Genomic DNA, 27517 nt, shown 5'->3' on the forward strand with positions numbered 1-27517 from the left:
GTAAAGGATCAGGAGATAATCCAAAATAAGAAGCAAGAATTCATTTCTAAGGATGAAGAAAATTGAATAATTTGTCTTTTGGAGGCCATTTTGAGAATCAGATGAATACAGAAACCAAAATGTCAATGCTTTATATATAACAAGCATGAGGATATATTTGTCTCAAGAATCTTCATTAATATAAATTGGTATATTAGATTTTTAAATTGGGATACAAGATATAGAATTTGAGTCAGTAAGTTAAAATGCTCTCGGAAATAATTACAATGTTATATTTGCTGATAGATGGATTTTTAAAAGTTATTAAAAACAAAAAAGTCACAGGCTTTCATATAATTGATCTATTCATAGAAAACCTGAAATCAAATTCTTATAATAAAATTAGATGAAAATTTTAACCATGCTCATTTTCCTAGTCTTAGTTATTTCTGGAATATATTCTTAAATTTGAACTATAAATACATTAATATAAAGTGAACTTTAAAAAAATAGCTGAAAGTCTATTTTAATTTTAAAATAATGAGAATGGAAGAAATAAGCATACTATTCAGTGGTCATATTTACATGATGTGAAGAAATAAACCGGTTTATAATGTCTAAACCATACTATACATTGTTGCTATTGTGAAATTCAATTGTGTGGATAAGACTTATTTTTTAACTAAAATAGGTAATATACAATTTTGTTAAGAGTCAAAACTTCTGCATACTTCATTTTTATAGTCCCCTCTTGTTTTCTCTTAATCTGCTTTAAATTTCTATTTGTTTCAGTTTCGGGTGCAAATAATGTCTGAATTAATCATGTTTTCATTAGAAACCCCTTTTATTTATTTATCTAACCCCAGCATCTCCATTCTATACTCCTATCCCAAATTCCCTTGTCTTTAGATCCCTGCTACCCTGCATCCTTCTGTCCTTCTACCAATGTTTGATGAGTATGCTTTCCTGAAAAACTTTTATTGATATTATCCTATGTGAATTTTTAAATTGTGCAAATGTCATTGTACCACATGTTTTATTCTGATTCTTACTTTTTTTGCTCAGTAATATGTCTTTAACATTTCTTCTTATTGTCATATGTGCTTATAAATCACCCAGTGATAAACACCTAGATTGCCCCAACACTATCCATCACAACAAAATTGCTGTATGAAATCCTTACGTATGATACCTTTTAGGATTCTGGGGTAATTTCTCTGGGATTTATACCCAGGAGTGAAATTCTTGAATCATGGTGTATACATATACTTACTTGATTAAGTATTGCCAGACTGCTTTCCAAAACGGCATTACTAGTTTACAGACCTTCTTAAAATGCATAGGCGTTCTTATACCTAGCAACGCTTAACATTACCTAGGTTTTTTTAAGCTCTTTATTGGAATATAATTGCTTTACACTGTTGTGCCAGTTTTTGCTATACAACAAAGTGAATCAGCTGTATTTATACATATATTCCCATATCCCCTCCCTCCCGCGACTCCCTTCCACCCTCCCTATCCTAGCCCTCTAAGTCATCACCCATCATGGAGTTGATCTCCCTGTGTTACGCAGCAGCTTCCCACTAGCTGTCTATATCTAGCTTTTTAATGTATGTCAATCTGATGGATTTAGGGTAGTATCTCATTTTACTTGCATTTCTATAATTGTTTTTTCAATTTCTTCATATGTTTATTTAATGTTTGAACTTTTCTTTTAATTGCTTCTGTTCATCTTATGCAATTTTTCTGTAGTGCTCCTGTCTTCCTGTTGTTACTTTGATGGTTTATGTATACAGTACATGTTAATAGCTTATCAACTTTCAATTTTTGATTGATAAACAGGGTTGTAAATAAGTTTGTATAGGATATTGTCATCTGTTCATTTACTTTGGAAAGAAGCATACAATATAATTCATTGGACAGAAATCCTTAATTTTGGTATAGTCATAAACATAAATACAACGCCTTACAATTTGTTTTGGGGGTTTGTTGAGAAACGACTCCCCCATTTTCCCTTGACTTTATAGTTTTACCTTTCCCATTTAGATCTTTAATCCATCTGGTGTCCAACTCACCATATGGTTTTAAGAACAAATCCACTTTTATTTCTCTTTATATAGTGAGCCAATCCATCATGATGTCAGTTACAACTTTATAAATTTAGAGGCTCAAGTGATTACTAAATGGATTTTGTAATGGTTATCTCAATGTTTTTAATCTTACCAGTATAGAAAACCCACCTTTGTCTCAGATACTTTTTTCTTGAGTTCTGTCTTTCAGATATTAAATTTACACCCCAGTTTTCTTTCCCCTGGTATATGTTTTTTCATCTATTTATTCTCCAACTTTGTCTTCTTTTAAGTGTGTCTCCTGTAGGCAACATATTATTGAATCTCAGTTTTGGGGTTTTTTTTTGTTGCAGAATCCGATGTCTTGTTGTTTATTTTTCTGATTCAGTGGATGTATAGCTTGTGTGTGTGATTAGTTGTACTGTGCTTTTATTTTCCCTGGATGAAAGACTGTCTTATCTGGTGGGGGCCACTGGAGACCAGTAAAAGCCACAATCTATTCTCTGTCACATCTCAGGAGTTTAGGAGGAAGGGAAGAATTAGTTCCAGGGCAGAGAAGACAGGCACCAAAATTGTAGACAACCCCATTAGCTGGCACAGGCACCAAAGAAATATACTGTGGCCAGGGATTTCCCTGTAACAGTTTCAGAAAGAAGCAGTAAGACAAGATACAACCCACCAGCCCTGGAGGTTTGGATGAGGAGACATGGATAAACTGCATCTCTTATCACTGGAGTCTCAACCCAGCAGGGCTTCTGTGTTGCCCTAAAATTATTACAACCACTCCTGCCCACTAGTGGACTCGATTGTTGCTGATGATTTATATGGAGAAAGAGGAGGAAACAATTTTGGCCCAGGCAATGCTGTAAGGAGGAAAAGGTAGGATATATAACCTCTTCTCAATTTGCTCTGCCACTGCCTTCTGGCCACCCCACTACAGACAACAGTCCATCATTCCAGTCCAAGACAGCTTTTGATCTTGGCAGAAATTTCTCAAAGGTTTTATTTGATTTATCTCAATACCTGTGTTCTTCTCCTGCAGTTTTTCTAGAATTGGATTTAGAGAGGAAGCCAGCAGCTTGTGCAGGTTTGCCATCCTGATTGACCTGCACAGGCATTTATCAGAAGCATGCAAATATGCTTATTATCACTTTTCCTCCCTGGGTAGGCTTTTTCCTTTCTGCCCACCACTGCCCACTGATCTTTAATCCTCTGGATAGATAGTGCATGCCCCTGTGAGGCTGACATCCCTACTTGGCATCCTTCCCCTGCACTTTAGCCTTATCCCTATCTGTTTGCTTCTCATCACATGACCAAACTCCATCTATCCACATCCACTGGCCCATTGGATCATATGCTGGAACTGCCCAAGGAACATCACATGCAAAGGATGCGCAGCAGAGAGTGGGGAGAAAGGCAAGTGGATGGAATATGTTGCCTTTATTTCAACACAGATTCCACTTCTAACATCCATTTGAAGCTATTAAATTATTTGACGTTGTCTCTAAAAACTCTGAGGTGTCAGCCTGCACGAAATTAGAGAGGACGTAATTTAGAACATAGTAATCTCGGTGAAAAAAATTTTTTTCATTAAAAATAATTAATTAATTAAAAAGCAATACAAGTCATAAAATTAATTAAATGGCATCATCAGTGTCATGTGACTTACTATGGATGCAGTGGAAATTTACATGCCAAGGAATTATTAAACTTTTAAGAAAAATCAAAATCATAGTAATATGTAAAATCAAAATCTTAATGGTTTAATTTCCCCATCTCTTTGTAGAGTTCAAACCGAAGGGCATTTTTAAAGCATATAAAAGGCCACTATTGGATTTAGTTGTGTATTGAGCCACTATTAAGAAAATGCTAAAATGCACTTAAGTTAATCCAGTGTCATCAGTTATTAAAGTATCACTTTATATTGTGGAGGTATATGGAAACTATGACATCCTTTGGAATTTACAACTCCATGAAACTTTTTTAAAAGTCAGATCTAATTTTTTTTTCAGATTTTAAAAAATATGACTCAGCAGTACAATAGCTTAAATTAAGAAACAAATAAATAGCAGTAAAAAACTTTCCACATAAAGACAGCTTTAAATGTGCTTTTTTTAAAACAATGTAAACAATTTGTAGTAAGGTGAAAAGAAAACATTACATGATTTTTCTTCTGAGTGTTATATAACACACAGATAGAAATGATTAACAGAAAGAAGCATCTAAGCTATTTTTATTAACTGAAGTTGTCGATAGTCTTTCATTGTCTAATAATCATCCCTAGAACTTACTTAAATAGTTCACTTTGTCAATGGTTGTGCAAGAGAAGAAAAATCACTAAATATAAAAATGTTTTTTAAAAAACTACGTTATGAATGAAACATTGAAAATTCTCTTTTCATATTTAACTGTATAAAAATTATCAAGACATTAAAAATTCAAGCTAAAAACAATTCACAAAGGTAAAAAACAATATTTCTACTTGTATGTAACGTGTGTATTTATGCATAATAAAAATGAAATTTAATAAAAATGATTGGCTATCAGATATGTGTCAGGGTAGCATAAAGAAAAAAATTTACAAAATAACTTTAAAACTACAAATTATGTTACAAGATTATACTACAGGCACAGTGACACCAAGAGTTATTTCCAACCTTTTATTTGTGATGGTTTTCCTAACTTTTTTTCTGACTAATGTCTCTTACTAGAATGAAATGTAGGGGTTGAAATTGTATGGAAAATCTATGAAATGTAACCTTATGAATTATTTTCTTTAAATGGAAGTAACCAAAACAAAAATTGTTCAAAGTGAGCTATTTTATGGACTTCTTTTATGGACTGACTTGCCCACCCCCTGAAAGATATATAAGTTGAAACCCTAGCTTTTAGGAACTCAGAATGTGATTGTGTTTGGAGATAGAGCCTTTAAAAATTTAAGAGGAGGGCCTTAGGAATCATGATCCAATCTAAAATGTATCCTTGTAAGAGGAAATTTGGACACACAGAGAGACGCCAGGGGCGCGCACGCGCTCACACACACACACACATACACACACAGGAACTATCATGGGAAGACCCAGCAGGAAGACAGCTATCTTCAAGCTAGAGAAAGAGACCTCAAGAAACCAAACCTGCTGACATTGTGACCTTGGACTTCTAGCCACCAGAACAGTGGTATTTTGTGACGGAAACCCTAGCAAACTCATACACCATCCAGAGATTCTGTTTTTCATTTAGTTCTTCTCATTCATACAGAGACTCAAATATTGCAGATTATAACTATGTCCATGTGTTCCTGTGTTTGTGTGTGTGTGTTTACCTATGTGTTGCATATTTTTGTGTTTTTGTTCACATACCAGTTGTACGATAAAATCTAAATTCAACCAGTACATGCTAAGCACTGTATTGATCATTTCAGCAAATGTTAGACAGTCACCAAACATGATATTAATATCTCAATCATTTTACTAAAAGCTTTATTTTTGTATAGCAGCTTTAGATTCACAATAAAATTGAGAGGAAGATAAAGAGATTTCCCATATTCTCCCTGCCCCATATGTGCATTGTCTCCTCCATTAACCATCAATGCAATGATACATTAATTACAATGGATGAACCTACACTGACACGTCATCACCCAAAGTCCACAGTTTACATTAGGATTCCTTCTTGCTGTTACATGTTCTGTGCATTTCAACAAATTTGATAATGATACGGAACCACTGTTATAGTTTCATACAGGGTAGTTTCACTGCCCTAAGAATTGTGTGTGATCCACCTACTCATTCCTCCCTCATCCCTAAGCCCTGGCAAACACTTATCTTTTTATTGTCTCCATAGTTTTGACTTTTCCAAAATATCATATGATTGGAATCATATAGTATGTAGCAGATTGTTGTCAGTATTCCAGATTTTGGCTGTTCTACCAGATGTGTAGTGCTATCTCATTGTTGCTTTAATTTGCATTTCCTTCATGACATATGATGTGGAACATCTTTTCATATACTTATTTGTCATCTGTATATCTTCTTTGTTAAGATATCTGTTCAGGTCTTTGGTCCATTTTTTAATTGAGTTATTCATTTTCTACCATCTCTTCTTTCAGAGAAGAGATGGTAGAAAAGTGGTAGAGTTTCTTCCTTAAATGTTTGGTAGAATTCACTAGTGAACCCATCTGGGCCTGATGCTTTCTGTTTTGAAGGTTATCAACTACTAATTCATTTTTGTTAATAGATACAAACCTATTCAGATTGTCTCTTTCTTCTTGTGTGAGTTTTGAAAGATGTTGTCTTTCAAAGAAATCTCAATCATATTTGAACCAGCTAAAGAGAAATCTAAGTTGGTTGCTGAGTTAACCTAATTAAGCTAAACGTGCTAAACTCTAAAAATTAGAAAGTTTCCTAATTTGAATGAATAATGGAACCACCCCACAGCATTAGAACTGAAACTTGGTGACTCTATCAGTATTCACAAAGTTTAAAGTCACAACTGGAAATATATACTGAAAATACACTTTTCTAAAAAACTGTCAAAAAAGTACAAATCTGATATATTTTCCTCCATCAAGAAATTAGAATAGAATACTTAGTAAAAGTGTATGGGAGATTAATGTATTAGTTACCACAGTGCAGTATATTAAGTAAGATTTGAAAGTATATAGCATAGTATTGATACATGGGCACTGTTCAATTATGCTTTTCTTTTTTACTCTTCCTTCCATAATGTATCTGAATTTATAATGCAGTTTGGGGAAAGGACTCCAGGGAAAGAATCGCACATGATTCAGTCTAAAATTGTCATTTTGGGTACTGAAAAAAAGTCAAATTTCTTAGTCAGTGTTAGAGGGAAGATGCTATTCTGATATAATTACATTGTCAGATATCAGGTCTTGTCAGAAAAGGAAATGATAAACATGAGGATGCCTGGAAATACACAGTCTGCAAGGATCAGAAGTCCATGTTGTAATAGAATAAAACTTTCAGTAAGAACTTCAGAGGCAAAGCTCCTTACTCATTGATCTGTCTTGGTCCAATATTATGAAATGCATGATTACTTAGTGTCCATTGCAGAGTAAGCTAAATGCCTCTCTTGAGGGGAATGCAAGGTTTTCACTGAAATAGCTAAATGCTAAGTAGGAAGGAGACTTCCAGTTAATACACTTTTCCATGTGCTTATATAAGACATTTCTGTTAAACCGTAAAGACAATCCTGTCTTCAGTAACCTAAGAGATTCTTTCTAGAGGAATGAGAAGATTAATTATTATTCTCTAAAGTGCCTAACTTTAGCTACTTCAACCGTCAGAGTAAAAAATTAGACCATTCTGAAGGAGGTCTGGTTTCTCTTCTATCTTTTTTTTTTTCTCTTCTATCTTAACCTAAGATTAATATTATCTTGGAGCTTGATCCAGTCATTTCCATGAAAACTCATTTTCTGCAGAATTGGAAAAGACCGTAAAGACCCTCAGATGACTAATTTGTTCATTGCATGGAGGCAAATGTGTTCTTTTCTCAGAAATTATTAGAACTCCAGACACAAAATATTTTGATTTAAAAAATTAGCCTTCCAAATAAACAGTGATAATCCCCAATAGTCTATGAAGATTATCATCATATTGCTTTTTATATAGTTAACATACTTATAAAGAGAATTGTTTCCTTGTTTGTTATGAAGTTATTGAAATTCAAGGATGAAAATTTCTGTCTGTACGAGGCAGCAGGATCACATTTACCAGCTATAGTTCAGCATATATGTAGAGTTCTTTTTGTCTTTAGCCTCACAACATCCAGTCAAGATATTGTTTTTGGAAGTTATTCAGTTTTAGCCTCCCCATTTCCTTCAGGGTAGTTATGTTAGTCATTTTTAAAAGGCAGTTAGAATCATTTATTAGTGGTTGTATTTCCCTCTGGGTTCCCTGACCCACACCCTAGTTAGTATTTTGAAAGTATGCAAAATATCGTTATGGTCCTAAGAATGAGAGTTTTTGCTGCTTTTTTTATTGAGGATTAGCTGATTGACAATATTATATACATGTCAGGTGTACAACATAGTGATTCACAACTTTTAAAGGTTATACGCCATATATAGTTATTATAAAATATTGCCTGTGTTCCCTTTGTTGTTTTTGCTACTTTAAAATATTTTAATTTAAAAAAAACAGATGGAATTTGTCATATATTAAATATGCTCTGAAAAAGTCAAGAGTTTTGGAGGGAATTTTTGCATTAAATGAAGCATAGAGGCTCTGGTAACATTGTTAATGATTATACTTTTATTATACAGAGTTTTGTTTTTAAGAACTTTTATTTATGCAATTTTATAACTAATCTAAAAGGTAAGGCAGAAGTCAGCAGGAGAGAATAATGTATGGCACTAACATTTGTAGCCCATCTGGAATATTTCATCTCTTTCTCAAAATATTAAGAGCAAAGAAGAAAACAAATATTAAAAGTGGTTCAAAGCTGTGATGGAATTAAAGGTAAAACCTGAAGAAATGCCCTTGTGTTATGATCCCAGCTGTCACTCTTGGTATATTTTCTGTTATAAATACCAGTTTTTTCTAAACATTGATGCACCATTAATATGTTTGCTTTTAATGGAGTTGAAAATCTGACTAGTTTATGCAAGTGTAGCATAATTTCTTGGGAAAATAAGAAACAGGTTGAAAAAACATTAATAAAACTTAAGAAAAAAAATCATTTTATGATGTCAACATACAACTCCAGTCCTACAGTCTACATTTATTACAAAAATAAATATGCACTTGAGTCATACTCTTGCTGTTAATGTTGAGTACACAAAGACTAGTTACTCATTCTATACTTAATTAAAATACGAAAGTATGTCTTCCATCTGCACATAGCAAAATGAATGGATTTCAGTGCACACAAACTTACATCCGGTATTCAAATATTAGCAAGTAGGTTTTTTTAACCACACTAAGTACTATGTAATTCCTTAATGTAAACTCAGGATAGTGTATTTATTAACATTTAAAATAATTTTTAATATTTTCAGTTTCTCACATCCTTCTTTAAGTTCTGAGTCATAAGACTGCTTTCTGTGTCATAAGTGTTCTTTTTTAAGTTTTGAAAGTGTACCTCTAAATTTTTATAGTGGAAAATATGCCTTGTATGATTTTGTTACTCTAATCTTAGATTCACTGTTTGTTCAAAGAACAATCTTTTGTACATCTTTTCTACTTCTATATTACTTTTGGAAAATTTTCCATGGGCCTGCCAAATGGTTAAGGAAAATAACTTCTTTTCCTCCTGTTTGGCTTTCATTTATTTAATGTAATAACATAGTGTTCAGATTTGATTGAAAATGATTGCATTATTTAAGTTCTTGCCATTTGCAAAGATTATGTACAAACTCAGGTTACCTCAGACCTTATCATTATCAGGATATCTAACCGACTGAAGAAGCACAGAAAAACCAACACTGAAGCTGCATTTTCAGGGTTCACAGAGAAAGCATACAACTCTATTCCAAATATACCTCAAATGCAATAGCTGTCCTAGTGATACAGCAGTGGTCATGGTGCCCTGGGCTCTTTCTCATCCTTTCAGTAAGTAAGTTTCCCTCATTGCTCCAGCATGTGATTCTCAGTATTGACTGTTCATTGAAATCATCTGGGAAGTTTTAAAAAATACTGATGCCTGCATCCCATATTCTGATTCAGCTCATTTAGAGTGTATCCCACTCTCCCTCAATTCATCAACTTCTATTTCTCTGCTTTACCTTCTTTCTATTAATCCTCTTTGGTATTTTTCATAATCAAAGCTCTCAGTGAGAAAGTGTCCCATCAGATCCAATCAGCCACAGCCAAGGTTTCAAGAGACAGAACAGAAAGCACGACCACGTATGCTCAAGGAAGAGATGAGGTTGTTTTTCTCAGAAGATGGCTATGCATATGGTGGACACTTTGAGTCAATAGATTCTTTCCTGTGGCCAATATTTACTTACTTTATGATGTAAAGAGGTCTTTCTAATGATAATGGCACGTAGAACAGTTTTTGGATGCCTCATGTGAATCAAGGTGCAATTTCTAATAGAGAAACCTAACAGTTAAATTTTAAAAGAGTTTTCTTATTTGAGTTCACTTTCAGGTAGTTATAAAATAAGATATTTTTGTTATGTTAACATATAAAAAGAAAATATTGCCATTTTTACAAAATTATCTTGTTATTAATATTAACAAAATGAAAATTCAGTTGCTGTTTTTACTAGAATCAACATGGAGGCTCAGGAAGGGTTGCTGTGATTGTCACAGGATTCATAGATATCCCCTTATTTATTTATCTCAAGGCCGTGACTTTGGAAACATGTTTAATAAAAACTGAGTTGGCGATGGTTCCAGAAACTCTACCTACTGTTGATTCTACTCTTCTACCATGATTTGGCCAACTGAGAAATGAATCAAAGGAACTCTTCCACTACTCTTTTATGGTCCAGTCTCCTGGTTCTGAGAAGGCCCGTGGGCCATTCGTATCACTTATGATGATTACCCTTCTCTCTGTGTGTCGTCTTGCAACGGATTTAAAATCAGTGATATAATTTTAAAGGAAAACAAAAGAAGGAAACAAATTTTCATTTTCACTATATTGAATCATTTCATGTGATTGTTTAGAGGGTGAAAAGAAAAGTAATGTAGCCCTTTTAAAAATTCTATAAACTCTATGCGTAAATATATATTAAAATTGTGTTATTTCTCTTACTTCTAAGAATTTTGTGACTCTGTTATTGCATTTCTCCCCTGAAGTAGTTGCTTTTCTGATGTGAAGGTTATTTGGTATGATTCAGGAGTAGCCATCTAGTTCTGATCAATATTACAGATTGGTCTTTTGTTTGCAGACCAACAAATATTTCGGAATGTTTATTCAAGGTTTAGTCAATAGAACTTTATGGCTATGGCATAAAGCAAATAGAAATCCATTGATAACAGAATCCTAGAAAATATAATGCTATGCTGTAACTAAGCATGTTATTACATAGGATCAGAGTATGCAAGACTTACTAGCTCACGAGAGCTACATCTCACAAGAGGCAAGTGATGAACTGTACCTCAGTTGTGTACATTATCTTTTTAATCCTTAATAAGATATTAAGAAAACAACCAACATTTATGTGACAACACAACATTCTAAAAAGACACTGCAAACATTGTATATGTATATACAAATTGCATGTTGATAATTATATATTCATTTGTTCATTTCAAAAATATTTCTTGAGCACCTATTATGTTTCAGTAACAATGTTCTAGGAATTTTTTTTTTTAATATCAGAAACAAAACAGATGAAATCTGGGCCTTCACAGAGCTTGTATTATAGAGGTGAAATAAAACCATAAACACATAAAAAGTAAATAAATAAGATAATAATTAATAGTGTAAGTGCTATCAAGCAAAGTTTAAAAAGGTGAAGCGATGTGGAGAAACCAGAGTGGTGAAAGAATCTCTGAAGAAGTGAGATTGGAGCTGCAGTCTTGAGGATAAGAAGTTGCCAATTATACATAGAATTATGGGAAGAATGTTTCTTAAAGGAAGGATAACAAGAGCAAAGAAACAGAACTAGGATTTCGGATTGTCCACAAGAGGGAAAGTGGATCATCGTTGTAGTTAAAAATTAGGAAACTGGGAAGAGAATGGATAAAGAATGTTGTTGGAGTGGGAGGTGAGGACAGAGCCCACAGGGTATCGTAAGTGATACTAGGGGTAAAGAAACAAAGGGCACCATTGGATGTTTTCAAATAGAAGAGAACTTGGTGTGATTTATTTTAAAAGTTTCTCTGGTATATCGGTAGAAAATACTTTATTATGAAATTATTTTAAAAGATAAAATTGAACAAACAGCTAATCAGTAGGTATGGCAAGACTGGGACTGACATACACACACTACTATATATAAACTAGGTAACTAGCAAGGATGTACTGTATGGCACAGGGAACTCTTCTCAATACTCTGCAATGGCTTATATGGGAAAAGGATTTTAAAACATATGGCTATATGTGTATCTATATGTGTGACTGATTCACTTTGCTGTACAGCAGAATCTACCACAACATTGTAAATCAACTATACGCCAATAAAAAAAAAAAAAAAAGATCACTCCTATATCCACCTTCCCTTCTTCCTTTGTACAAGTGTGCTGTATTTCTCAGTCTTACTTGCAAGTAGAAATGTGAAACTGTGTGTACAAATACTGGGTCACATCTTTTAAAAAGGAAACTGTGGTCCATCTCTTTATTTCTCTCTTAATGAGAGAAACACAACGATTTGGTAATGGTGGTCAGCTTTTGCCGAGCAGGCAAGGGAAAGCTCCTCTGGAATGGTGGAGAGAAATTAATCTGATCCCTGCGTGACCTCATGGATCAGAACTGCTTACCTGACCTGGGACTCCTGCCTACCTCCTAATTGTTATAGGTAAGAGATATCAAATTCTATTGTTTTTCTCAAATCACTGACACTTTGGGTCTCTTTGGGACAACAGCTTAGACTATACTTATAAGAGGAATCTATAGTAACTGTTCTAAAACATTAAAATAGAAATAATTACTAATAGGGGATTCTGATGAACTTTCACTTTAAAACTACCTCCAATAATAACAAAGCTTAAAATTTCAGTTCTCATTTTTTAAGTTGTTAGATTATTATTTAATAACATTGTACCTTTAACTCGGGTTACATCTATTTTATGACAACTAACTTTCAAGTAGAAATTCAGTAAAAACATTGAAGGTGGCAAGACTATCTGCAGGAAATTTATTTAGAGGGCACATGATAGTAGCTTAATGTGTTCAACTGAACTTCTCTGAATTCTGTTTCCTCAACTATTTCACAGTGAAATTTTTCTTGAACTGTCTCTCTCTAGTGGCTTCTTCTCAATGCAAAACAGCAAATCTGCCTCAGGCTTCCTAGAAATCCACTGCATCATTTGGCCTAGATAAGTCTGGTTTTATTTTTGCCACACGGAATAATGCATTAAGGCAATAACACTACTGGGGGTCAAATGCAACCACTTCAAACGACTGGCAAACGTAGAACATACAGAGGGGTCAATGTGCAAAAGAAGACCTATGGTTAATTATAGGTTCTTAAACTACGTTTGAAAACTGTCTTATATTTGAATTTCAGTGAGAAGTAGGGTAGAAAATGATGACATTATTATTTAAAATGAATCTATCATTAGGTGACTCATCTATTTGAAGCCAAAAAGAATACAATTTCAAGTTCACATAACTACCTAAGGAATAAAAATGTATAACATTTATACAAATCCCTAAGTTCCCATATTAACGTTACCCTTTCCATTCCTTTGTCAGCATACACTTAAGTCAGATTTCAGCAAAAACTATAGGACGTTGATATCTCCACACCTATCCAAGCTCTGTAACACTCATATAAAATGCATATAGGGGACTAACTGGCAGGGACGGGAGCCAGGAGCTTGAGTGACATTGCCTTCCATGAAGAGCAGTTGGGCTACCCACCTGGGGAGTTGTAATAAGCACTTAATTGAAATGAAGTCAGAGTCACCCAGCAGATCCCACATTTAGAGTAAGCCGTACAATGATTCCACAGTCTCTGTGGTTTTACTTCTGATTTTCATTCTCTTTTTTAGCTTTTACTGTATAAATATTGCATAAGATTGGATTTTCCATATTTCTCTCTCTGGAGGATTCTATAATATTAGTAAACATTGCAAAATACTTTTAAAAAATTAAAATAGCCAAAGTGTGTGACATTAAACTCTACACAACAGACACTTAGATAGAATGCTTGTGCAGAAGTGGAACATTCTGATTAATTGAGTTTCAGTGAACTGAATGATTATCAGTCATGTCTTGAGGGGAAAGGCACTGTGCCCAGCATTATTAAGCTTAAAACAGGAGCTCAAAGAGCATCGTATTTAGTTAGGATAAGTGAAAAATCATTTTTGTTTCAATTTCCATCGTCAGACTTTTTTTTCCCTAAAATGTGTGGGAATGCTTCCTTGCCTAAGTGGAGAAATTGATTATCTGCATCATTATTAAGACTTTTCAGTGTCTCTTGGTGACCATGTTTAGGACAAATCCACATTGTACTGTGAGAATCCAGCCCAGTAAATACTTTGAACCATTCCAGGGAAGGCTGGATGCCCAGCATTGGGACTTCAGAGATAAGACAATCTCTCTCTTCCAGGAAGTCACAGGCTGTCGATCCATAGAACTCCCTGACCAAAAGTTACACAGGGCTTCCCTGGTGGAGCAGTGGTTAAGAATCTGCCCACCAATGCAAAGGACATGGGTTCAGTCCCTAGTCTGGGAAGATGCCTCATGCTTCGGAGCAAGTAAGCCTGTGCGCCACAACTACTGAAGCCTGCCTGCTTTAGGGCCCGCATGCCACAACTACTGAGCCCACATGCTGTAACTACTGAAGCCCACACAAGGAAGTTTTACACAGAACCCTCCCCTGCATGGGCTTGACATCCATTTCCATTCTCCAACTTAACATTTTGAAGAGTACCTCTTACCCTCCCAATGAAAACCAAATTCTTTAGAATAGTATCCACAACGATTTCTATCTATTCTCAAGTTAAAAAACAACAACAAGCAAAAAAAAACAAAACAAAACACCTAGTCTTTGTGTAGTAACTGAGAATTGACAGTAATAAGAGTCAAGGATGAGAAGAAAATAGGCCCAAAGAAGGCACTGGTAGACTTCCTCCCAGGAACTGAAAGAGATATTCTTGGGAATGGAGGAAGTTTCATACAGTCAGTTCTGCTTGCATGCTAAATATATGCTCCTAAAAACCACCACACTATACAAAATCATACAACAAAAACCACAGATGCACAACACTCAAAAACTTCATCAATGACACGAGAAAAAAATAGCAACTTAATAAAAATAGTAGCACAGTTTTACACATATTAACTGCTTTAGAAGTTTGTACTACTACAATAAATACAGCACTTCACTTTAAAAGAGACCAGGAATTTGCTTGTGGAATTGAGTGATGGAAGGGTAGTAAGTTTGTGAAGTATTTTGACTAGTAGAAGGAGGGTATGATAGAGGGAGGGTTCTCAGAAATGGGATGAAGTTTGTAACACCAAATGTGCATGGGTGTAGCTCTCGCGACACGTGGTGAGCTCAGGTAGCTAGTAGAGGTCTGAGATGTGTGTGTCTGAGTTTTGTGTATCCCGATGCAACAGGATTCAAGTGGATGCTGTTTTTTTTCAGTACATCTGGTGTTTCTAGAAGAGGAATTTGCACATAAGCAAATGTGAAATTTGCATTATTCGTAAATTGTTCCCTAATATATCAATCACATTCTGTTCTCAAACAAGCATTACAGCAGAACAGAGTGAAGTTTTTGATTTCAGGTATTGTAACAATTCTGTGAGCCAGCTGCTCATGAATTTATAACATGTATTTCATAATGAAGGCTAAAAAGCTGCAGAGACTAAGGCTTTAGGCTCATACTTAAAATCCTTTCATGTAAAGGGCAATAAGTCAGTCGATTCAAAAGTGTCCTGATGGGCATTAGACCCTTGTGAACTAGGAATAGAAGACAGGGGGGCACCAGATTCTCCAAGCAGGAGACGGCAGAGCACAGCCATCCAGGGGGCGTGGGAACGGAAGAGGGACTCGAGGTGAAGAGCGTAACACGTCCTGTCATCCTAATTGTGCCTGGACTGGTTTCTGCTTATTGTCAGCTAAGCAGAAATAGACAGAAGCAGCTCTCAGAGGTATTTTTGTCATCAACAGCTGCAAATGAATGAGCTCTGTTTTGCAGGACTTATATGCCTTTTATTCGGGGTTTTAGCATAAATGTCATTACAAAGGTGATGTCCCCAACCCCAGGAGGATATATTAATTGAGGTGTACAGGACTGGCCCTGCAAAATGGCTTGAAAACAGTCCCTGTAGTTGCAGTCAGGAAACTTTGACCTTGGCTGTCAAGAGGGAGGGGGGATTCCAGGATCTGTGACAATGTATTTTAAGTTGCTTAATCCCTTGACATATAGCTACGATATCTGGCTCATCACAATCATATTTGTCCTTTAAATGCTTGTCAGAACCATATTTTTTGAAATTTTTTAAACACTGAATAGAAACCAAGAAAATTAATATTATCAGACATGGGACCAAGTTGTACATTTTTTAAAAAGGAAATGATACAAATAACTGTCCTAAACACATGTGAACTAGGTTTCAGTCTAGTAGCAATGCGATTATCTGATCATGTGAAGATGAATTAGTTTCTTAATATACAAAGATTCTTCTTTGAAATTGCATGAGCTTAGTAATGACATCAAATTTTGAAAAGTATCATTTAAAAACCTTTATTGATTACTTGTTTTTTAATTTAGAGGAATTGATTTCTGTAACCTAAAATATAAATTCTGCATCACTTCCACATTCAGTGTGATGGAAAGTAGCAACAAACAAATGTGTAAATGTATGTTTCAAACATTATAGACTCAGTATATGTCTATTTCATTTTACATGAGTAATGTTTACCATTTTTTCCAACATATTCTTTTACCCCAATTTAGTTCTTTTTAACACCTCTCTTAATGAACTTGTATTTTACTAGGAAATATAGAAATATTTTCTAAATTATTTTAAGCCTTAAATACAGATAAATATGCCATTGTGGAAGTGGGGGCTGTGGGAGGCGATGTTGTGAGGGAGTGAATATTTGCTCTCTTGTGATCTGAGTCATTCAGACTTCCTGGGACCAAATGGGATCCAGAGGCACAGAATTTATCAAGGAAATAAAAGTGAGAGGTTTTAGTTAGTATTACCGATCATTTCAAGCACAGAAGAAAGTGGTGTGTCATGCGCAGGGATTTTTTTTTTAACACTTTCTAAGACCTAGAAGAGCAACTAAATGGAGCAATGATGTGAAATGACCACCAGCCTCCCACTTGCCCTCATAACAGGTATAGTGATTTATTGCAAAGCAGTCCCTAGTTGATTTAAATAACCCCTGCCTGAGAAGTTTAGGAAGCTAAACAGACACACACACACACACACACACACACACACACACACAGAGCACACATCAGATGCCATTAACTCTATACGTAAAATAATGAGTTCTTTAAACTCAGCATTCTAACCATGACTGGATGGTTGCTGAGTAGCAGATGTATAGCTGGAGAAGACGTAAGAGGGATTCGTACATCTGAAAAGTCAATATTTAAAATAAACAAACAAACCAAAAAACCCTCAGGGCCTTTCAAGTAACTACTGATGGTGATTGTAAACTATTTCCAATTTCATTTGCAACCTTTTTTTTAAAAAAAAATTCTAGAATCAGGGAATGCTCAATCTCGGCAACCATTGTGGTCCAAGCTCCTTGTTAGATACGTGTGGACACTAAGCGAACGTTCAGATGTCTTGTTTTATGACACATAATGATTAACTTTTGAGCTGGGATTAGAACCTAGAAATAATGCAATCCCCTAGTTTATCAGACATATTGAACTCAATTTTACCAGTATAGACAGAGCAGTTGTGATGGTTAACGCTACATGAAATATAAACAAGGGGAGGTTTAAAAAAACCCTAACTTTACAATGAATAGTGGTCAGCCCATCAAAAGGTACCGGCTCTCTTTGGATTTCTGCCTCATATATCGCAACTCAGGAAAAGGGGCGATAAAATATGAATGCGGTGAAATGTTTGGGATTATAAAAGCAGGAAGGAGAAACACTGAAATATGTGTGTCAGATCTTCCATGTTGAGTCCAGGCTCCATTCCTGGCTGTGTCCTGCTGAGAGAGGATGCTGGAATTCAGTCATACAGAATCACCGAGCAGCAGGACCCAGCTGGATATACAATTCAGAGGCTAAATTGAAGACAGAGGCAGAATCTACGTCCTATTTCATTGGCCTTCTGCCTTATTGGCCTGTGGATATTTAAATAAAGGGAGCCTGGGACTTCCCCAAAGGTAGAGGATGCCCATGATTTGTTTCTTGGATATCAGAGATTCCAGTGTTTCCACAGCGTTCTGCAGTGGGTTATCGGCTAAGCAGAAAAGTAGGGAGCCAGCGATATGCAGCTTTATAGAAACCTGTTGGCAAATGTCACCTCTTGCAGATGCATAATTCTATCTTGTGTCTGCACATACAATTTCCACAGCTTGAAACAGTCACCTCCCTGTAGGTCACCTACCCACTAATACCACCACCACCACCACCAAACCTCCCAAACGGCCTGGCTTAGATGCCCTCTACCTTAACTGCTTTGGTCAGAAATAACTGACCCTCCATTTTGTGATACCATAGGACTTTGTTCTCACTTCTGGTGTAGATCTATCTTTGTGCGTTGCAGCCTACCCTTCATCTAAGCCAGAATTATAGGGCCGTGTGCTCTCCATATTTGGAACTCCAGTGCCTAGAATGGCACTTGGTCACATCAGGCGTTAACGTAAATGTGTTGACTACATGAGCGAAATGTTGCCTGTTCATACCAGTTTATATATAATTGACTCTTGTGTATTTGATTTATTCCCTCCATTTTTCTCCTTTTTTTAATCTCAAAAATCATGCTTGGTGAGGCAAAATTTAAATATTCTGTCAATGAACAGATGTTAATTAGGCATTTATTACATGCCAGGAACTCTTCTAGGTACTGAGTTTACCAGCAATTACAATGTGTGAGATCAGGGTGGTGGTGGGAGTGAGGTCCAAGAGGGAGAGGATATATGTATACATATAGCTGACTCACTTCATTGTATGGCAGAAACTAACACAACATGGTAAAGCAATTATATTTCAATAAAATTTCTTTAAATAAATAAAGCATATAACTGACTAAAACAAAACAAAGCAAAAAAAAACAACGATGCTCTTATGAAATTCATGAAAAATGTACAAATAGTCAAATAAATATACTGTGTGTCTGACAATGATAGGTTCTAGAAAGAATAAAGAAATAAAGCAGCTTACAGCAATAGAGGAGCGGAGAGTTATTTTGTATAAAAGGTCAGAGAAGAATTTATTACAGAGATGACAGCTGAGCAGAAACTGGAAGTGAGAGCCTTAGTTAAGAGGATATATTGAGAAAACACATACCTGAAAGTGGAAACAATTGTACATTCCCTAAAACAGGAAGTTCTTTATGCATTGAGTTTCTTATTGTGCAAAACAAAAACATGAAAGTAAAGTTCTTCCCATGGAAGGATTTTGTGTGACAAAAGATGCACATTCTCAATTTCAGAATTTTTGCATCAAAAAGAAAATTCTAAGACCGCGGTATCTTTGTAAATCAAACAAGAGTAGCATAAACAAACAAATAACAGCAGCTAAATTTTTATTTATATTCCCAAGTATCCTCTTTTCCAATATAGAATTTTCTATATTCATCGAATAATTTCATGATTATAAAAAGGTGTACAGTTTCAATCTTCTGCTTAAGATGAGATGTGTCAATACCAATTCAATAAGGCAAACTGTACCTTTTAGCTATTTGCTTAAGTGCTAGAAAATCAGCTTTGTTTTAATTTGGCGGGAGCACATCACAATTTCTTTAATAAAGGTGACAAGACATTCCTAGTGAAGGATTCCATTAAGCAGTTACTCTTCTAGATGGAGCCAGATAATGCAGCAAGGAGACCAATCTAGCTGAAGCAAACTGGTTTTAGAGCACAGTGGTGGCGGATGAAGTCAAAGAAGAAATAGGGGAGAGGGAATGTTGTAGATCAAAAGCAAATGGGCAACTGTGGGAAGGCTTTTAATAAAAGAAGTCCACATGCTGCAGCTAAGACCCCATGCACCCAAAATGAATGAATGAGTGAATGAATGAATGAATAAATAAATAAGAGAAATACAATCTTACAGATACATTTGAAAAGATTTGTTTCTAACTGCTGTGTTGGGGAATAGACCACACAAGAGAAGCGAAAGCAGGAAGACACTCAATCCATATATTAATTTGCTAGGGCTGCTGAAACAAAGTATCATAGTCTAGCTGACTTCAAAATAGAAATTTATTATCTCAAAGTTCTGGAGGCCAGAAGTCTGAGATCAAGTTATCAGTAGGGGTGGTTTCTTCTGAGGGTTTTGAAGAATAAACTATTTCATGTCTCTCCAAACCGTTGTATGCATCTCTCTCCTAACTTCTGCTGGTTTTCTGGTAATGTTTGCTGTTCTTTGGCTTTTAAATACATCACTGAGATCTTGACCTTCATTTCTACATGCCATTTTCCCTATATGCTTGTCTGTCTCTGAATCTAAATTTCCATTTTTATAAACGAACTAGTCATAGTGGTTTAGGACCCACTCTAATGACCTCATCTAATTCGACTACATCTACAAAGATGCTATTTTCAAATAAGGTCACATTCTGAGGTCCTGGGGCTAGGGCTTAAGACCTCAACATATCTTTTTAAGGAAACAATTCAACTCATACCAGTAAACTGTGGAAATAGTCCAGTCTGGAGATGCTAGAGGCTTAGACAAGAAAATGAACACTGAAGGTGGAAAGAAGTGGTCAGTATAAGAATTATTTTGAAGATGCAACCAACAGATTTTGCTGATTACAGATGGCCCCAGATTTAGGTTTTTTTACGTTATGATTTTTTGACCTGATGATGGTTTGACAGTGATAGGATTCAGTAGAAACTGTACTTCAGATTTTGAATTTTTGATCTTTCCCAGGGCTGGGGCTATAGGGAATGATACTCTTTGGTGCTGCTGGGCAGCTCCCAGTCTGCCTCTTGGTCACGTGTGTAAACAACTAATAAACTTAGAATAATTCTGTACCCACACATCGTTGTGTTTTTTACTTTCAGTACAGTATTCAATAAATTACATGAGATGTTCAACACTTTATTATAAAATACGTTTTCTGCTAGATGGTTTTGCCCAACTACCGGCCAATGTGTGTGTTCTGAGCACCTTTAAGGTAGGCGAGGCTAAGCCATGATGTTCTGTAGGTTGGGTGTATTGAATGCATTTTCAACTTACAATAGTTTCATCTTACGATGCGTTTGTCAGGACATAATGTCTCTGTAAATCAAGGAAGATCTGCAGTTGGGTGTGGGTATAAAAAATAAAAGGAAGAAAGGAAGACTTCATGATGTTTGGCCTGAATAATTGCTGTGTTCTGAGATTGAGAAGACTGGGTGAGAAGCAGATGCGTCAAGGCAAGTCAAAAGTTGGGTTTTTGTTTGTTTGTTTTTCTTTTTGACATATTAAAATGTTACCATTGAGATCTGATTAGATTTCTAAGCAAAGATGTTGGCAATTCATTTGGATATACAAGTCTGGCTTTTGAAAATTTATAGCTGCAAAAGATTTAATCATCTTGGTGAAACTAATACTTATTGTAGATGAGGAAGTCAGTACTTTTTAAAGGCTTATTCTAAAAAATAAAATAAAATGCCTTCCTTCAAAGCCACTGAAACATGTAGTGACAGCAGTAGAAAACAAAACCAAAACCAAAATATACCAAATTCAGTTCTCGACTCCCAATCCAACTGTTTTCCATCATAATATAGCTGGTTTTCTTTAGCATGTTTGAGTTCCACATGCAGTTAGTAAAAAGCAGTTGGTAGCTTAATGTAACAAAAATGTAAATAATTACAATTCTAGGTCCAGCAGTTGGATAAAAATGATTCTAGCTGGAGGTCTTTGCTCTCCAATATATTATCACAAAATGTATAAACTGACAAGATGGCCCAGACTACTACAAGCTAGACTACTTTTGAAAGTCGAATAGGTTCCTTTTCCCCCTAATTTTTTTTTTAGAGGTCTAATATAGCATTTGAGGTTACGACTCTGCTACCTTGAAGCACAGAAACAGAATCATGTGTTCAACTGCTCCCGCTCACGTATCACCTGGCAGCTGACTCCATCCCTGTTGAGTCCAAGAGAAATGTTTTGTCCCTATTTGAAGATTTGGTTGAGATCAACTTTCTATGTTTGACCCTCTGACTAAATTTACCCTTCAAGAGCTTCTGGAAGATATCATCAGTGTGTTGCTATTCCACTAGCTTGGAACAAAGTTTAATTTTTTTTCAAGTGAAAGATTCTTGTACATTTCTTCCGCATGACTCTCTTTTTGCAGTAGACTATTTGTAAAAAAGAGGCTCTACAGGATGATGTAAAGCAATATTGTTTTTAATATGCACATATCTTTTATTGGCACACATGTAACACACATGACTACAGATATATGGAGTAATCTTGGTTGTCCTCTTTGAAACTATTTTTAACTACTGTAGATGGGTATTTTATCATGATGGCTGTGGTACTTTTTTATTCATCAGTTTAGCAGTCAATTAGCTGCAATCTCTAAGAAAGAATAGATTAACTGCAGAAAACTGAAAGATGTGACATCCATCAGGAAGTTTATGCTACTAGGGTATTGCAGTTATGACTCCACTGAAAGGTTGCAGGAGGTGGTGGTGATTTTGTTCTTTGATGGTAGCCAGGAGAGCACCTAGGAGCCTCAGCAAATTTCAAAAAAAAGACAGAATAGGTTTGCCATGTACTGATATAAGTATTCATACACTCTTAGTGTTCAAGGAGTCAAAACTCAATCAAAAGCAGTTCTTAAAAGTACCACATTTTATCCCTTTTAATGAACAACTTCTACCAGTAACCAAAGGAAAGAAAGAAGAGCAGGGGGAGACTGCAGAGTCCCTTTAGCCAGGATATTTGACTCATTTTGTTTTAAATCCTGCTAATAATATATTGGAGATCAATCACACACTCCAAAACGTAATAAGGGCTGCATTATGAGCACACGCTACATACTGATAGATACCACTCTCCAGTCTAAGAATAAAGGATTTTTTTGTCTTTCACATTAAAATGTAACAAAATGAACTCCATTAAAAGGCAGCATGGGATTTTACACGTGTGAGTGTATCAGCCTCTAGATATTGTCTATGAAAAAACAGAAACAGTATGTCATTTCCCTCATGCATATGCACCTATTACTATGGCTAGAAAACAAATGATGGAGATAAACACACGTGCAATTTTTACGTTGCACTGATAAATTCCATGGGCTCGAGTGAAAGTCACATCTTTTGTGTTTAAGGGATAAAAGGTAGTGTTATAGATTACAGTACCCTGAAGACACGTGTGGCAGGTGCAGTAATTGAAGTCATCCTAAACACCCACTAAGGCAGCCACCATATGAGGCCAGGTGGGTAAAAATATCAACCAAAGTAGTTTTGAAACACTTTGCTTTTCTAACAGTCTTGAAGAACAGAAGAGATTTTCATCTCTCTCAGGTGGCTAGGATAGGACCCCAGTAGAAAACAGGGATGGAATTCTCAAATTTCTTCTAGCCCAACCCTTTGATTCAGTGCTTTAGAAATAAAATCAGGCTAATGTGGAGTTGATATACACATAGTCATCAGCTGTAGTGCCCGGTAGAGGGCGCTGGAGAGGCAGAACTGCGGTATGGGGTCTGACTCCTCAAATGATGACAGGTAGATCTTTCAGAAAAAGCAACGTGGAAAAATATTTTTTCTAAGCACAAATTAATCTGAAAGGTTTGACATTTATTCTTCAAATGCAATGTGAAATTGTATTACTGTTGTTTTCAAATTTTAACTTTTTAAATTTAGATAGCTTGTCATAAATGTGTTCCCTCAACAGTGAGTATAGGGAACCAAATTCCCATAACATGATTGCGGTATTCAGTTTACATTGGTTCCCATTGAAAGGGGAACAGAGATTAAATGATTTCTGGTCTTCGATGTTTTCTTCTAAACCTAAACCTTAAAACTGTGAATCCAAACCTGGGGGGCTTTTCTTTTCTAAGAGTGGTACTATTTATTGAATATCATCAAATTCAGAGCATCATTCTAACATCACTGCCAAGAACCCTAACTGGTTTTGTTTTAAGGTAACATGGTTTCATATTATAAATAAATACACCCAAAACAAATATTGATAAATAGTCCCTTATGACAATTCTTCTTCTTCTTCTTCTTTTTTTTTTTTTTTTTTTTTTTTTTTTTTTTTGTCTTCTAACTTTATAAACTCTGTGAAGACGTGGGGGAAAAATATGGTACAAATGTTGAGAAAATATCCTAAGTGCAATTGAATTTCTGATCATTACAGAAGAAATTTAGAAAGTAGCCATGCTAGTGGGAAGGGATTTTAGATAAATGGTAGATGTACATCATCCAAAAAAGGGCACACCCTGTAATATTTCATGCTGCCTGAAACCTTTCCTGAGACGAGGCTTTCGAGCCAATGGCAACCGGCATTTACCTGGTGCTGTGTTTTCCCTTTCGTTGAGTAAGAGTAGCCCATATACTTTGTAGCACAGAGTACCACACCCTTTGTACAGCCTCTTGGACTTACATCAAAGAACACCCTAAAGACTTTTAAAAAGAAACAAGCATATGTGAACGATATTAATCAACATAACTTGCTGGAAATTCTGAATTTCAACGATCCTGCAGCTTTGCATTAAAGCCCACGCAAGCTTCAACGGACATTAGCATTTTTTCAAATTTTGTAGAATTCCCAACATCTGCTACTCCTTGGAGAGGTAGAAAACAAAGACCAGGGAGACTTTTTTGGCTTCTATACGCATTTCATGTGATGAAAGTCTCAATCTATTTGTTTTCTTTTTTAATTTCATCCAATTCCATATTCTCGGGGAATGCACACAGTAATAGAATTGCATCTATGGACCAGTCACGGCTGTGCCGGTGACAGCGTTTCCCTGTCATCCGTCCTCTCCAGGCGGCGGGGATGGTGTTGCTCTGAAGGAAAAACTCAGCCCTCACTGCCATATCTATCTCTCCCTCTCTCTGCTCTGCAAAATGTTTAGTCGTCATCTCAGTGGTCGCTTGGTTTCTCTAAGTCTTATTTGGAAGCTGCCAAGATGTAGTCAGATGCAAACCCCATGATACGGAAGCATTTAAACACTGGAGACAGACAGCGTGGCAGCAGCCACTGAGCGTTTTTTTTTTTTTTTTATCTCTAGCCTTAGATAGCAAGGCAGCAGACCGGAGCAGTTTAACTCAGGGGGACAGCAATGAGAAGGGTGGAAGCACAGGAGAGCACATGCTGTAACGGCTGACAGACAACATGTGGCTTGTATCAGGACATAGATTCAAAAGCAAAGCAAAGACAGAATATAAGCTTTTAATTTCCTTCCTAGAAATTAGGTCCAGCTTCTGACTACTGTTCTGTGTTGGTTGGGGTTTTGAATACGTAAAAGCAGACAGGTTTTAATTCATATCTGGTAATGGGTTTTCCTTTTCTTTCCCCCACCCTCTTTTTCTCTTTTCTAACGTCTTCAATGTGACTCTTTCAGTCTGGAGGAAAAAAAAAAATCAGTTCCATTTTTCAAATGACCAGGAACGTACATATACAACTTCATTCATTCATCTATACATTCATTTCTTCAAAAGTACCTACTATGGGCCAGGAGCCCTTTAGTTGCTAAGGGACATGCCAGTGAGCAAAACAGCCAGACTTTCTGGCCACCCTGGAGCTTACACACCGAAGCGTGGTGACAGAAACTAAATATGCAGAAATTATATAATGGACCAGATGGTACACAGGACTTTGTAGCAAAGAAAAGCAGGAAATGGAACAGGAAATGCCAACTTGGGTTTAGGGGAGAGTTGTGCTTGTCAATAAAGTGATAAAGGAAGATAAACTTACAGCAGGTGAGGCAAGCAGGCTGTGTGGTTGTGTGTGTGTGTGTGTGTGTGGGAGGGGCGGTGTTCCTGAAAGAGGGAGGGGCAACTTCAGAGATGCTGAAAATATTTGCTGTGCTACTCAATTGCTTCCAACCAATGACACCTGGTACCCACCCGGTTCCTCACTTCTCTTTCTTCCTCCTGTTACTCATTTCTGCACATCACAAATATTCAACATTGGACCAGTCACTGAAATAATGAAAATAAATCAAAAGCCCTTCGTCGGTGAATTTGTGGTCTGGAGATGTGTAGAGGTAAATAGCCTTATCAGTTCATACTTGCTTAAAGCTTTTTTTTTTTGTCATTTGTCCCCTAGATTATTTTGAGGTGGTCACATATTTCCTTCCTGTGACCCAGTACCCCTAAAAGTATCTAAACTGGAATGACAATCTGACCACTCAGTTATTTCCATCTGTTTAATTATTGGAAGTCTCCCTCCACCCCCTCTGCCTCTAAGATGGAGGCTAGGTCACTCCACGCTCACGGGACAATGTGCAGCAAACCCAGAGCTCTTAGTGCTTCTGCCAAATTTGCTGAGCAAAGGGCCGTTTTTCCGTCCCTGACCTGCCGCCCCCATTCTGGATATCATCAGCTAAGGCTCCCTTTGTACCCTACAGACTATTCCCTTCCGGCCCCTCATTTTCTCTCTTCACCCTTGCCTTGCCTCCAAGGACTCAGATGCTTCTCCTGCAATGAATGGTGCTCAGCTATTTCTGAGTGCTAATCCTACACTCAGCTCTAATGACCTATTTGGCATATGTAAAACCTCTACAGGTTCTCAGCTAAAGAAAAGTGGCCTTCGACTATTTTAGCATCATAGAACTTTAATTTGTAAGGCCACCCTGAAAAAATAATAATTTCAAATAAAACCTTCTTTCTTTTTTTTTAAGAACTTTTATTGAGATACAGTTAACAGACAATAAACAGCATATATTTAGAGTATATAATTTGGTATCCCAATCTCCCAACTCATTCCCCCCCAACCCTCCCCACTTTCCCCACTTGGTGTTCATGTATTTGTTCTCTACATCTGTGTCTTTACTTCTGCCTTGCAAACCGGTTGATTTGTACCATTTTTCTAGAGTCCACATATATGTGCTAATATATGATATTTGTTTTTCTCTTTCTGACTCACTTCACTCTGTATGACAGTCTCTAGGTCCAACCATGTCTCTACAAATGTCCCAGTTTCATTGCTTTTTACAGCTGAGTAAAATTCCATTGTATATATGTACCACATCTTCTTTATCCATTCATCTGTTGATGGACACTTAGGTTGCTTCCATGTCCTGGCTATTGTAAATAGTGCTGCAATGAACATTGGAGTGTCTGTGTCTTTTTGAATTATGGTGTTCTCTGGGTATATGCCCAGCAGTGGGATTGCTGGGTCATATGGTAGTTCTATTTTTAGTTTTGCAAGGAACCTCCATACTGTTTTCCACAGTGGCTGTATCAATTTACATTCCCATCAGCAGTGCAAGAGCATTCCCCTTTCTCCACATCTTCTCCAGCATTTACTCTTTGTAGATTTTCTGATGATGCCCATTTGAACTGGTGTGAGGTGATACCTCATTGTAGTTTTGATTTGCATTTCTTTAATAGTTAGTGATGTTGAGTAGCTTTTCATGTGCCTCTTGGCCATCTGTATGTCTTCTTTGGAGAAATGCCTATTTAGGTCTTCTGCCCATTTTTTGATTGGGTTGTTTTTTGATATTGAGCTGGATGAACTGTTTATATAATTTGGAGATTAATCCTTTGTCTGTTGATTCGTTTGCAAATATTT

Source organism: Hippopotamus amphibius, chromosome 6 (genome assembly GCF_030028045.1).
Source record: "Hippopotamus amphibius kiboko isolate mHipAmp2 chromosome 6, mHipAmp2.hap2, whole genome shotgun sequence".
NCBI lineage: Eukaryota > Metazoa > Chordata > Mammalia > Artiodactyla > Hippopotamidae > Hippopotamus > Hippopotamus amphibius.